This window comes from Vicia villosa, linkage group LG4 (assembly GCF_029867415.1).
Source record: "Vicia villosa cultivar HV-30 ecotype Madison, WI linkage group LG4, Vvil1.0, whole genome shotgun sequence".
Classification (NCBI taxonomy): domain Eukaryota; kingdom Viridiplantae; phylum Streptophyta; class Magnoliopsida; order Fabales; family Fabaceae; genus Vicia; species Vicia villosa.
In genome coordinates, this window is record NC_081183.1 from 82,894,707 (window position 1) to 82,906,808 (window position 12,102).

Genomic DNA, 12,102 nt, shown 5'->3' on the forward strand with positions numbered 1-12,102 from the left:
GACATTCTCAATCCTAGGTCATATTCCTATAATATATATATAGTTTAACTGTCCTAAGGTTTATACTCAAACGCAGTTCTAAACTAATATATGCACAGTTTATATTTGACAGTAATTTAAACAAAGACTGTAAATTGAAAGCTTGTAAAGCCTAACCTGGATGGAGTGGAGGCCATTGAAGAAGTATGTACAGAGCCTCAACAGTATTTTTATTGTTTTTGTTGATAACAGTTGAATGTATATGATAAACAGTTAATGGTTTTTGAAAACAGAAGAAGTGAAGATGGACAAAGGTCACATAGGTATCTGAAGAGTTTCACCGGGAATAATGCCCTTCAAATACCAGAAGAATGTTTTGAAAACAGAAAGAAGATTTTGAAAATACAGTTTTGAAAACAAGCTAAGAAGAGAAGGTTTTTGGGACTTATACTCTATTAGAGGCCCACTTAAAAATGATTTACTGTTTATGAAAATAGTTGAAAAAATGATTGAAATGATATAAGGTTTTGTTGTTTGAAAACCTTAATCGTCTGTTTAATCGGAGATTGAAAACAATTTTGCAAATTGACAAAAGTCAACTTAATTAAGGCAAAGATGAAATCTATACCTAATTAAGACCTAAATAAATAGGGTTTTATCATAACATTATTCACAAAGTAATTAGGTTAAAACAAAATGAATATATGTATTTTAAAGTATTTAAGAAAACATTTAAAACATATTATTTTAAACCTAATTAAAATACATGAAATAAATAATATTTTTATGATTTTTTTGATTATTTATAAAATATATATATTAATCAACAAGTGTTTAAAAAATGAAGTCAAAATGAATTAATTTGATAAGTTAAATAATTGGTTAAAGTTGTGAAGGAATTAAGTTAGAAAAGTGATAAAAAATAGGTTTTGGTCCTAGCAAGGCTTGAACTCACGCCCTTGAGGTTACCAGTCCAAAACAACACCACTGAGCCAACGCGCGCTCAGTGTTAGTGACTTGCCTCCATTTGGTCATGTTTCAAAACAAGTTGTAAATCCTTAAAAAATAAAAGAATAAAAAAGTCTGGGGCGAGGGGGATTCGAACCCCAGACTTGTGGCATGATGATACTAAGGGCGCATGTGTGGCCACTAGGGCAAGTTGTTTAGTCATTAATAAAACGCATATCACTCAAAATAAAATAAACTCTGCCCTGAGATTTGAATTTTGCGCGCCACCACCATCTTCGTCTTCAACCTCAAGCTCCATGAATTTGAATTTCTGAACTTACTCATTTCTCAATCATTTGCCATGATGTAAACACGAAACTTGCTCTAATTTCACTCACGATTCTGAATATGTAACTAACATGAACTAATATTAACTACATCTAACTAATTTACCAGAAATCGTGAAGAACCCTAAAATTTCAAAATCAAATTAAATGACTATACTGAAAGATAAATGGATGATGATAGAGGGTTTTCAATCCTCTGATGATGCTGAACAAGATAGAATCGAGCTATTTCACAAATAGTACTTAAATTAGAGAGGTGAAGTTCAGAAACTTACCTCTGAAAATGGAGGTCGTAAGGATGATTGAGAGCACCTGGGCTTGAATGAATGATCTCAATAGCTTCCCTGAGACTCAATGATGCTAACTGGATGCTTATTGTAGCCTGAATCCTTCTGAATTGTTCTATGGACCTCCCTCGATTTGAGCTTCAAGTGGACATGGAGGTTGTTGAATCCTGAGTTACAGATGAGCTGCAGCCATCTGGTTAGCTTCACTATGACCTGAGGAGTGTGTCTGGATGATTGGCTTGCCTTGAAACCTTCTGAATCACTCCATGGACCTCCAACTGCAAATGCTCCAAAGTGAGAGCAACAATGGTGTTCCTCCACCTACAGAAGTGATCCAGGTGCTTGGATCACCTCAAATGACCTCCCTTGAGATGTTAGAATGCTCACTTCCCAAAGATAAGCTTTGGTTTGAAGAAATCGATTCTTCTTGCCAAAGAACTTTGAAAAACAATGAACAAGAGGAGAGAAAGAGAAAGCAAGGAATATGGTTGCTTTGGTGTGTTTTTGAATGAGGAATGCATCTGTATTTATAGGCAAATGGATCAGTATAGCTGCAGAGGAGTGAGCTTCCTTAGTGAAGTTGATTTGCTTTCTTAGCCATGAAGGAATTTTGCAAATATCTCTTATGCAATGATGAGAATTTTGATTCCATTTGATCAATCCCCTAGCCCTCGATTTTGCTTGATCTTAGGGGACAATTCTGAGCCAGAAATGAGCTCTAATTGGTTGGTGAGAAGATTCCTTGGGTGATTCATCAATTTGCCATAAATTCACAAATGTAATCATTACATAATCACATGTTCTTGTTTTTTAGAATCTTCTTCAATCCTTATGGCATGGTGAAAATGAATGCATGGCATGGTTTCAGATGTGTTATGGGTCGTGTAGCATCCATAAGAGAGGTTATTTGCACAAAATTTGCAAAGTCCAAAAGTGTCCATGACCTATAATTTTACTTCATGAGGCCAACTTTGAACAAGCATAACTCCTAGCTCAAATTGAATTTGGAGAAGGTTGAACACAATTTGGAAAGCCCTAAACATCTACTTCAAATCATTAGTTTATGTCTTCTTCAGAATCATTTAGGAAATTTGTGAAAAATGAGCCCAAAGTTGGATGAAAACTAGGTTAAAACACTTAGAAAAATTTCTAAGTGTTTATGACCTAAACTTCAAAATTTCCAAAACTTCATAAATGGTTGATCTTTTGAAAAAAGTTCCTTTGTAAGATGTTGTTTTATTTTGCAAGATCTACAACTTTCATGTTGGAAGTTTTTTGAGTTGTGTAGGTGAAATTTTGAGATCTCACCATGCCTTCAAAAACCCTAATCCCCGACTTTTCGCTCCTTGATGAATTTCTTTGAATTTCTTTGGCCAAATGACTTTGACATCCATATATTGATGATATTGATCTTTGAAAGTCATTTTTTGACCAAAAACCTTAAAAGTCAATGATGATCCTTCACAGTTGACTTTTTCCTGACAAAGTGAATTTTTTTGGGTTTTTGTGTAGAAATAAGATCTTCTCCCCAAATGGATGATATAAATGGATTATATGGAGGTAATAGAGATCCTTGAATCATGTCTTGAGTTTTGGATTCATGCCCTGATCAGAAGTCAACTATCTTGGTGAATTAGGTCAAAACCCTAATTTGTCGACCATGTGAAAGTAATGACTGTAGACTTTGAATTGAAGTGTGATGTCCAGTAGACCTTGTAATATGAGTTATTTGAAGATGATTGATGTCTTTGAATGACCCTCTGAGGTTTTTTAGGGTTTCCCAAATGTGATCCCTGATTTCAATCCTTGATAGGCTCAAAACCCTAGTCTGGTGACCTGAGTAAACCTGTACTCATATGACTGGATTGTCTAATCAATCATAGATGAGAAAAGTGAAGTTTTTGAGCCCCATGATTGTATTAGAGACTAGTCTTTGTATTGATTGATCCTTTGCCTGAGCTTTCTTGTCTTTGAGCATCCTCGATTAGGTACCAGATGGAGAAATGACTGCTCTGGGTACTTGTCTTGACCTGATGAACAATCCTGAAGGTATGTCATCTCAGGGGGGTCAAAAATTAGGGTATGACATAACCACTTAAACTTTTCAAAGAAATTTCAAATTCGAATTTTTAATTTCAGTCAATTTCAATACAAACTAAGCATTCAATCATCATCTATGAGCTTCACTGAAACTATTCCAATCAATTGCAAGTCTTAAACCTCACTGAATCGAGCTACACAGGTCACGATTTGCTCAAACTAAAACTGACTTGTATCTCATAACACAAGCATATCTAGCACGATGTAGACATATATTTGAACTTGGTGTGGTGTGTAGATCATTTCTGGAACTTTAATTGAGTTTTAGACGCTTACACACGAAGTTACCATTCTAGGGTTCATAATCTCAAAATTAGGGCTTTCTGAAATAGGCAAAATTAGAGGATCTAAGTGGTACCATTGAGTTCGTATGGATCAGACGAGTTGAATGGATAGGTCGCGCCAAATTTATTTTTAGGTTTACCCCTATTCGTTATTTTGCAGGTCTGAAGCTCATCAATTACAGCGCTCTTTTCATAAAAGCGCTGTAAAAGGTCCTAGCGAGAGGTTGAAGATGATGAGGTGTCCCTACCTCATTGGACAGCCAGCGCGCGCGTTCTTTTGAATTTTTCACTAATCCAGTGCTTTGCAGGTGTATTGATGGCCATGTGTCTCAATATCTGAGCCTTCAGATTCATTTTCCAGCTCATCCAACGCACCTGACACGCCAGTCCATACCATGGACTCTCCAATCAACCACATCTGATTAGTATCCTTTTATTTTCTATTTTATTTTAATTTTCTTTGCAAAATTTATTAAAAATAGTTTTAAAAATCCAAAAAATACACAAAAAATATTTTTAGACTTCTAAAATAATATATTATTTTCTGAAATAAAAATATTTTATTTTTCTTCAAAATTTCAATATTTTGCATAATTAATTAGTATATATTTATATATTTGCTTTTTAATTATTCTAATCAATCAAAAAATCATAAAAAAATTTGTTCTTTATATAAAATATTGTTTATATATTATAAACTAATTTTGTACATATTTTGAATAATTTTCTCTTTGAGTTTTAATTATTTGTATAATTATTTGTATAATTATGTATTAATTAGCTTAATCAATTTCAAATCAATTTCAAAAATTCCAAAAAAATTAGTTTTGTTTTAAAATTAATTGACAAATATTTTGTACATATTTTAAACTTAATTTCTAGGTTTAAATCTATTTTCATCTTTTTTCTTCATTTTAATTTAATCAATCATGCATTAATTATAATTAAAATCAAATCATAAAAAATCCAAAAACATGCCTTTTATTTTTCTTGCAATTTAAATTCCTAGATAAATGTATAGGATGTCAAATTCATGTAAATAGGCTAGTTTACATTTCCTGCACAATCGATGTAATAGCGTAGATTTACTTTCCGCACTTTACATTTCCGCATTTTAATTTCCAGCAAATATAAACTGCGTGTATGTCAAAGATAAAACTGAACCGTTAGATCACTAACTTCAAAGATAAAATATCTGAATTCAAACACAATCACACTTGCACCTCTTAAGGTAATCCCTTCTCATTCTTTTCAAAATCAAAGTCAAAATTCTACTGTTTCGAGTACAAAATCAAACCTTTTGTTTGTATCCGGTGAAAGGATAGATTTTTAAAGGAAATAAGGATAAAGACCTTACAACTCAGGGTAGACCTCCTAGTTTGCTTGCTCAAATCAAAACAAACAAAATTCTCATACACTGTTGTTTTTCAAAACAAAACTTTCCAAAAAGACAATATTTTGTATACATTCAAACACGGATCATTACAAAGTTAACGTTCTTTTCAAAACATCTTTCGAAAGATAAACAAGCATTTTGTATACATCCGCACAAGGATCATTACAAATTCAATTTACAAAAGTATTTGAAACCACATATGAGCATTCTAAAGCAATTGAAAAGTAATCGAAAAACAAGTGAGCTAAGCAAACTTAAGAGCCCATGGATAACCATGGATACAAAGAGTGCTAACACCTTCCCTTTGTATAACCTACCCCCTTACCCAGAATTTCTTAAAGGTCTTTTTTCTGTTTCTTTTATAAACCTTTCCTTAATTGGATAAAATAAAAGGTCGGTGGCGACTCTGTGAATTTTCAAAAATGCGAAAGCATTAAGCGATAAAAAAGAGTCAGTTCACGTATCTCTCCAGATCAGAGGTATGGCCCGAAAAAAACGGAGGTCCACAAGAACAAATAGACATAATGTTTCAGATCATATTCTATCATCAGAATATCTGAACATTCTTCCTTCTTGCTTCTGATTCTGAAGCTTCATTGCACTCAGCTTGCTTCAAGAATCCAAGAGCTTGATTCATCTTGTTGCTTCTTATGTTGATCTTTAAAGAGAATCTTCAATTCCTGCAACAGCACAACTTAAAACATAGAACTTTGCAAGTTCTGTTAGTAATGTGGGGTCTTTTACCCGGTAACTGATAATATTAATCAGATCATTTATCATATATTTTCTCCCCCTTTTTGTCATAACATCAAAAAGAAAGTAAAAGATTCAGATGTAACCACAGGACAAATGGAAAGAGAAACAAATAGTCAATGATAAAATAAGCAGAAGGACAAGAGTTATGCAGAAAAAGCTTTTCATTGATTAAACCAACAGAATTACAAAAGAAGTATGCTGAATAAGCAGATGCAGCAACCAAAGAAAACTACAAAGACCAAAGACTAAGACCCTAGCCTAGACAAAATCTGCGCCAGTATGTCAAGAATCCGGTCAGTGATCTTCTGGAAGGTCTTCAGCCTCAGCATATTCTAGCTCGGGCAACACAGAAGCTCCAACTTCCAATGCCTGAAGAATAGCTGCAAGGTTTGTTGGAGGAATTGGACCAGCAACTTCTGCAGGATAAACCACTTCTGGAAAGACCATGTGAGGAGCGCTTTCAGAAGGGTTCATTCTGAACCAATTGAACAGCCATTGAAAATCTCCAGTCAGCACTGGAAACCTTGGTCTCCATACCACAATGTCTCTGCAGGGGTTTCCTTCTTCCATCTCATATGCAGGTATCCTCTCTTCAAGAACTCTTATGTTCCTGATGAGATGGTGATAGCTACTTTCACCAACTTCCAAGAGAAGACCACGAGCACCAGGTGCTTTAGTCATGATCCTTCTCTGGACATCCGTAGCCCTAACCAGAAAATCCATGAGAAAGGTGTCCCAGAGGTTGCAGGTAGCATACTCATCCAGATGATTAAGGTGAGCAGCACCCAGAATCTCCAACCAGCTATTTACATCTGAGTGTAAAAGCTCTAGATAAGCATGAGGGTAGGTGTAGGAGGGTTGACTGTGTATCTGGAGTCAGGAAACACAAAACTGTAGGGGTTAGGTGTTCTGGTGGGAAAAGGGTGTGAGAGCGGTGAGGAGATATTTGTGAGATGGGTAGAGGGAGAAAGGATATCAGATGGTGGTTCCATAGAGGTGAAAGAAAAAGAAGAGGTGGTGGAGGTCTGTGAAGAGGGAGGTGATTCAGGGATACCTTCAACGGGTTGATACACATGTCTAGAGTAGTTTCCAGACATCATAGCTTCAAAAGGATTCACCTTGAGAGGATCGTAGGTGATCTTTAACCTTTTTGGTTTGTTTCCAGGTTCATCAGATGCCATTCTCTTTTGTTTGCGGTCAGTTTCTTGATTTGGTGAGCTTGACGAAGGATTCATGGTGAATTTGCAGATAGTGAAAACCGCTAGGGTTTATGATATGAATGCAAAGAGAGAGAGAGAGAGAGAGAGAGAGAGAGAGAGAGAGAGAGAAAGATAGCAAAAAGGAAACTGAATGCAAGAAAGAGAAATATTAGAGGGAAAAGAAGCGTTTGAAGAATATAAAAAAAATAAACTGAAATGATGAATAGCATTTAATGTTACGTGACACGAGGAGAGAGAAATTATGACAAATGAAGTGATAGAACAGTTACCTAGGAAAGGCGCCTCCTCAACTGCACGCATGCTTGTCCAAATAGGGTAGACACGTGTTACCATCTGGAAAGCTAGATACAGCTGTATTTACTTTAAAAGATATTCTGAATCAACTTAGACAATGAAACGTTAGTAATAAAAGAGTCACTACTTCTAATTGATTTAAGATCAGAACTTCTTATAAAACATTAATCCAATCTCATTTCAGAAGATAGCCATACATAAGATTTTCTCATCTTCTCATTCTGGGCATAAATCCATACTGATATTCTTCAGAATGAACATAAACCTATCTTCAGCCAGGGGTTTTGTAAAGATATCAGCCCACTGATGGTCTGTATCCACAAAGTTTAAAGATAAAACACCCTTCTGAACATTGTCCCTTATGAAATGATGTTTAATCTCAATATGTTTAGCTTTTGAATGCAAGATAGGATTCTTAGATAAACATATAGCAGAAGTATTATCACAGAAAATAGGAATGTTACTCTCATATATCTGATAATCTTCTAGCTGACTTCTCATCCAGAGCATTTGTGTGCTACAACCAGAAGCAACAACATATTCTGCTTCTGTTGTTGAGAGGGCAATTGTAGCTTGCTTCTTGCTGTACCATGAGATCAGATGACTTCCAAGAAATTGACAACTTCCAGAAGTGCTCTTCCTTTCAATTCTATCTCCAGCATAGTCAGCATCACAGAATCCTACTAGGTTGTATTCTTCAGATATTCTGTAGACTAAACCAACATTAGTAGTACCTTTCAAATACCTTAGAATTCTCTTAACAGCAGTTAAGTGAGATTCTCTAGGATCTGATTGGAATCTAGCACACAAACAAACACTGAACAGAATGTCAGGTCTAGAAGCAGTTAAATATAGAAGAGATCCAATCATACCTCTGTACAACTTCTGATCTACCTTCTTACTTACCTCATCCTTACCTAGTATGCATGTTGGATGCATAGAAGTTTTGGCTTCTTTGCAGTCAGAAAGATTAAACTTCTTCAGAAGTTCTTTTACATACTTGGTTTGATGAACATACGTTCCTTCTGATGTTTGATTGATTTGAATCCCAAGGAAATACTTGAGTTCACCCATCATGCTCATCTCAAACTCAGCCTGCATAGACTCAGCAAACTCCTTTCCAAGTGTAGCATTAGATGTTCCAAAGATAATATCATCAACATATATTTGACAAATTAAAATATCCTTTTTAAATGTTTTACAGAAGAGAGTAGTGTCCACTTTTCCTCTAGTGAAACCATTTTCCAGAAGGAAAGAACTCAAACGTTCATACCAAGCTCTAGGAGCTTGTTTCAATCCGTATAATGATTTCTTTAATTTAAAAACATGATTTGGAGACATGGAGTCTTCAAAACCAGGAGGTTGATGGACATAAACTTCTTCATCTATGTAACCATTTAAGAAGGCACTCTTAACATCCATCTGATAAAGAGTGATGTTGTGTTGAGTGGCAAAAGAAATTAATAGACGAATAGATTCTAACCTGGCCACTGGTGCAAAGGTTTCTGTATAGTCAATCCCTTCTTGCTGACTATAACCCTGAGCCACCAGTCTGGCTTTGTTTCTTACCACTTCACCTTTCTCACTTAGCTTGTTTCTGGAAACCCATTTTGTTCCTATAATATTGAATCCTTTAGGTCTTGGAACAAGATCCCAAACATCATTCCTTGTAAACTGATTTAACTCTTCTTGCATGGCAATTATCCAGTCTGTATCTTCTAGAGCTTGATCAACAGAAGTTGGCTCGATCAGAGAAACCAGACCTAATTGACATTCAGCATTGTTCTTGAGGAATGCTCTTGTTTTGATAGGATCATCTTTCTTTCCAATAATGACATTTTTTGAGTGAGCAGATGTGAGTCTAGATGATCTTCTGATAGTTGGTTCTTCAGAAATTCTCAGATTTTCCAAGGATGCAGCAACTTGATCTTCTGATTCTTTGCTGCTTTGGTTTTCAACTTCGGAAACTTTTCTTCTTGGTTCTTCAACTTCTGAGATATCAATATCAATATCTGCAAAATTTTCAAACTGCTTTGGCTTTTCAAGACCAAGCTTATCATCAAACCTGATATTGATTGATTCTTCTACAATCAATGTCTCAGTATTGTATACTCTGTAGCCTTTAGAGCGTTCAGAATATCCAAGAAGGAAACACTTTTGTGCTTTAGAATCAAACTTACCAAGATGATCTTTAGTATTCAGAATAAAACATACACATCCAAAAGGATGGAAATATGAAATGTTGGGCTTTCTGTTCTTCCACAATTCATAAGGAGTCTTATTTAGAATAGGTCTGATAGAGATTATATTCTGAATATAACATGCAGTGTTTATTGCTTCTGCCCAGAAATGCTTAGCCATATTGGTTTCATTGATCATGGTTCTGGCCATTTCTTGTAGAGTCCTATTCTTTCGCTCTACAACTCCATTTTGCTGTGGAGTTCTAGGACAAGAGAAATCATGGGCAATACCATTTTCTTTGAAGAACTCCTCAAAGAATCTGTTCTCAAATTCGCCACCATGATCACTTCTGACCTTTATGATTTTGCACTCCTTCTCAGATTGGATCTGAGTGCAGAATTCAAAGAACACTGAATGAGACTCATCCTTGTGTTTTAAGAACTTTACCCATGTCCAGCGGCTATAATCATCAACGATGACTAATCCATATTTCTTCCCTTTGACAGATGCTGTTTTGACTGGGCCAAACAGATCAATGTGCAAAAGTTCTAACGGCCTTGAGGAAGAGACAACATTCTTAGACTTGAATGCAGGTTTGGAGAACTTGCCCTTCTGACATGCTTCACAAAGAGCATCTGATTTGTATTTCAGATTAGGGAGTCCTCTGACAAGATTTAGTTTGTTAATCTGAGAAATCTTTCTCAAACTAGCATGTCCTAATCTTCTGTGCCAGACCCATTGCTCTTCAGAAACAGACATAAGACAAGTCACCTTCTGATTCTTAAGATCCTGAAGATCTGTCTTATAAATGTTGTTCTTTCTCTTGCCTGTAAATAGGATTGAGCCATCCTTCTGACTTACAGCCTTGCAAGACTTTTGATTAAAGATTATGTCATAACCATTGTCACTTAATTGACTTATGGACAATAAGTTATGAGCTAATCCATCTACTAGAAGAACATTAGTTATGGAAGGAGAGTTACCAGACTTTATAGTTCCTGAGCCAATAATTTTGCCCTTCCGATCTCCTCCAAACTTCACTTCTCCAGCAGATTTAAGCACCAGGTCTTGGAACATAGACCTTCTTCCTGTCATGTGTCGCGAGCATCCAGAGTCCAGGTACCATGACATTTTGCTTTTTGTCCTCTTTACCGCCAAGGATATCTGCAACAGAAATTATATTCTCCTTAGGTACCCACAATTTCTTGGGTCCTTTCTTGTTAGTTCTCCTCAAGTTCTGATTGAACTTGGGTTTAGCAAAATATTTAACAGGAGGAACAACATGATATTCTTTAGGTTTGTCAGCATGATATTTCTTAGGATGTGTCACATGCTTCTTGGTGTGAACAGTGTTAAAGCTCTGTGCATGTGAAGTGAGCCTAATATCATGTGCATGGCCATATTTGAATTGATCATACAATGGCTTGTATGTGATCTTCAGATCATCAACATGTTCAAATTTATGTGAGGTATCACCCTCATAGCCAAAACCAAACCTTCTGTTTCCAGAAACACCATATATCATAGAAGCAAGATGACTTCTGCCAATACTTCTAGATAAGAACTTTCTGAAGCTCGAGTCATATTCTTTCAGAATATGATTCATGCTAGGAATGGATTTTTCTGTTTCAGAAGGAGATCCACTATCTTTGGATAGATTTAAAACTTTTTCCTTCAGTTCAGAATTTTCCAATTCCAGCTTCTTAGTTTCAAATTCAAACTGCTTTTTCAGCTTTTTGTATTTGATACTAAGATGAGCCTTGAGTTCCAGAAGTTCTGTTAAACTGGAAACTAACTCTTCTCTAGATAGTTCAGAAATTACCTCTTCAGAATCTGATTCTGATGTAGATTCTGATCCATCATCTTCTGTAGCCATCAGCGCAAAGTTGGCTTGCTCTCCTTCAGAGTCTGATTCTGATTCTGATTCAGAATCATCCCATGTTGCCATAAGACCTTTCTTCTTATGAAACTTCTTCTTGGGATTCTCCTTCTGAAGTTTTGGACACTCGTTCTTGTAATGTCCAGGCTCATTGCACTCATAGCAGACAGCCTTCTTCTTGTCAGATCTTCTGTCACCAGAAGATTCTCCTCGTTCAAATCTCTTTGAACTTCTGAAGCCTCTGAATTTCCTTTGCTTGCTCTTCCAGAGTTGGTTTACCCTTCTGGAGATCATGGACAGTTCATCTTCTTCTTCAGATTCTGATTCTTCAGGATCTTCTTCTCTAGCCTGAAAAGCGTTAGTACATTTTTTAACATTTGATTTTAACGCAATAGACTTACCTTTCTTCTGAGGCTCATTTGCATCCAGCT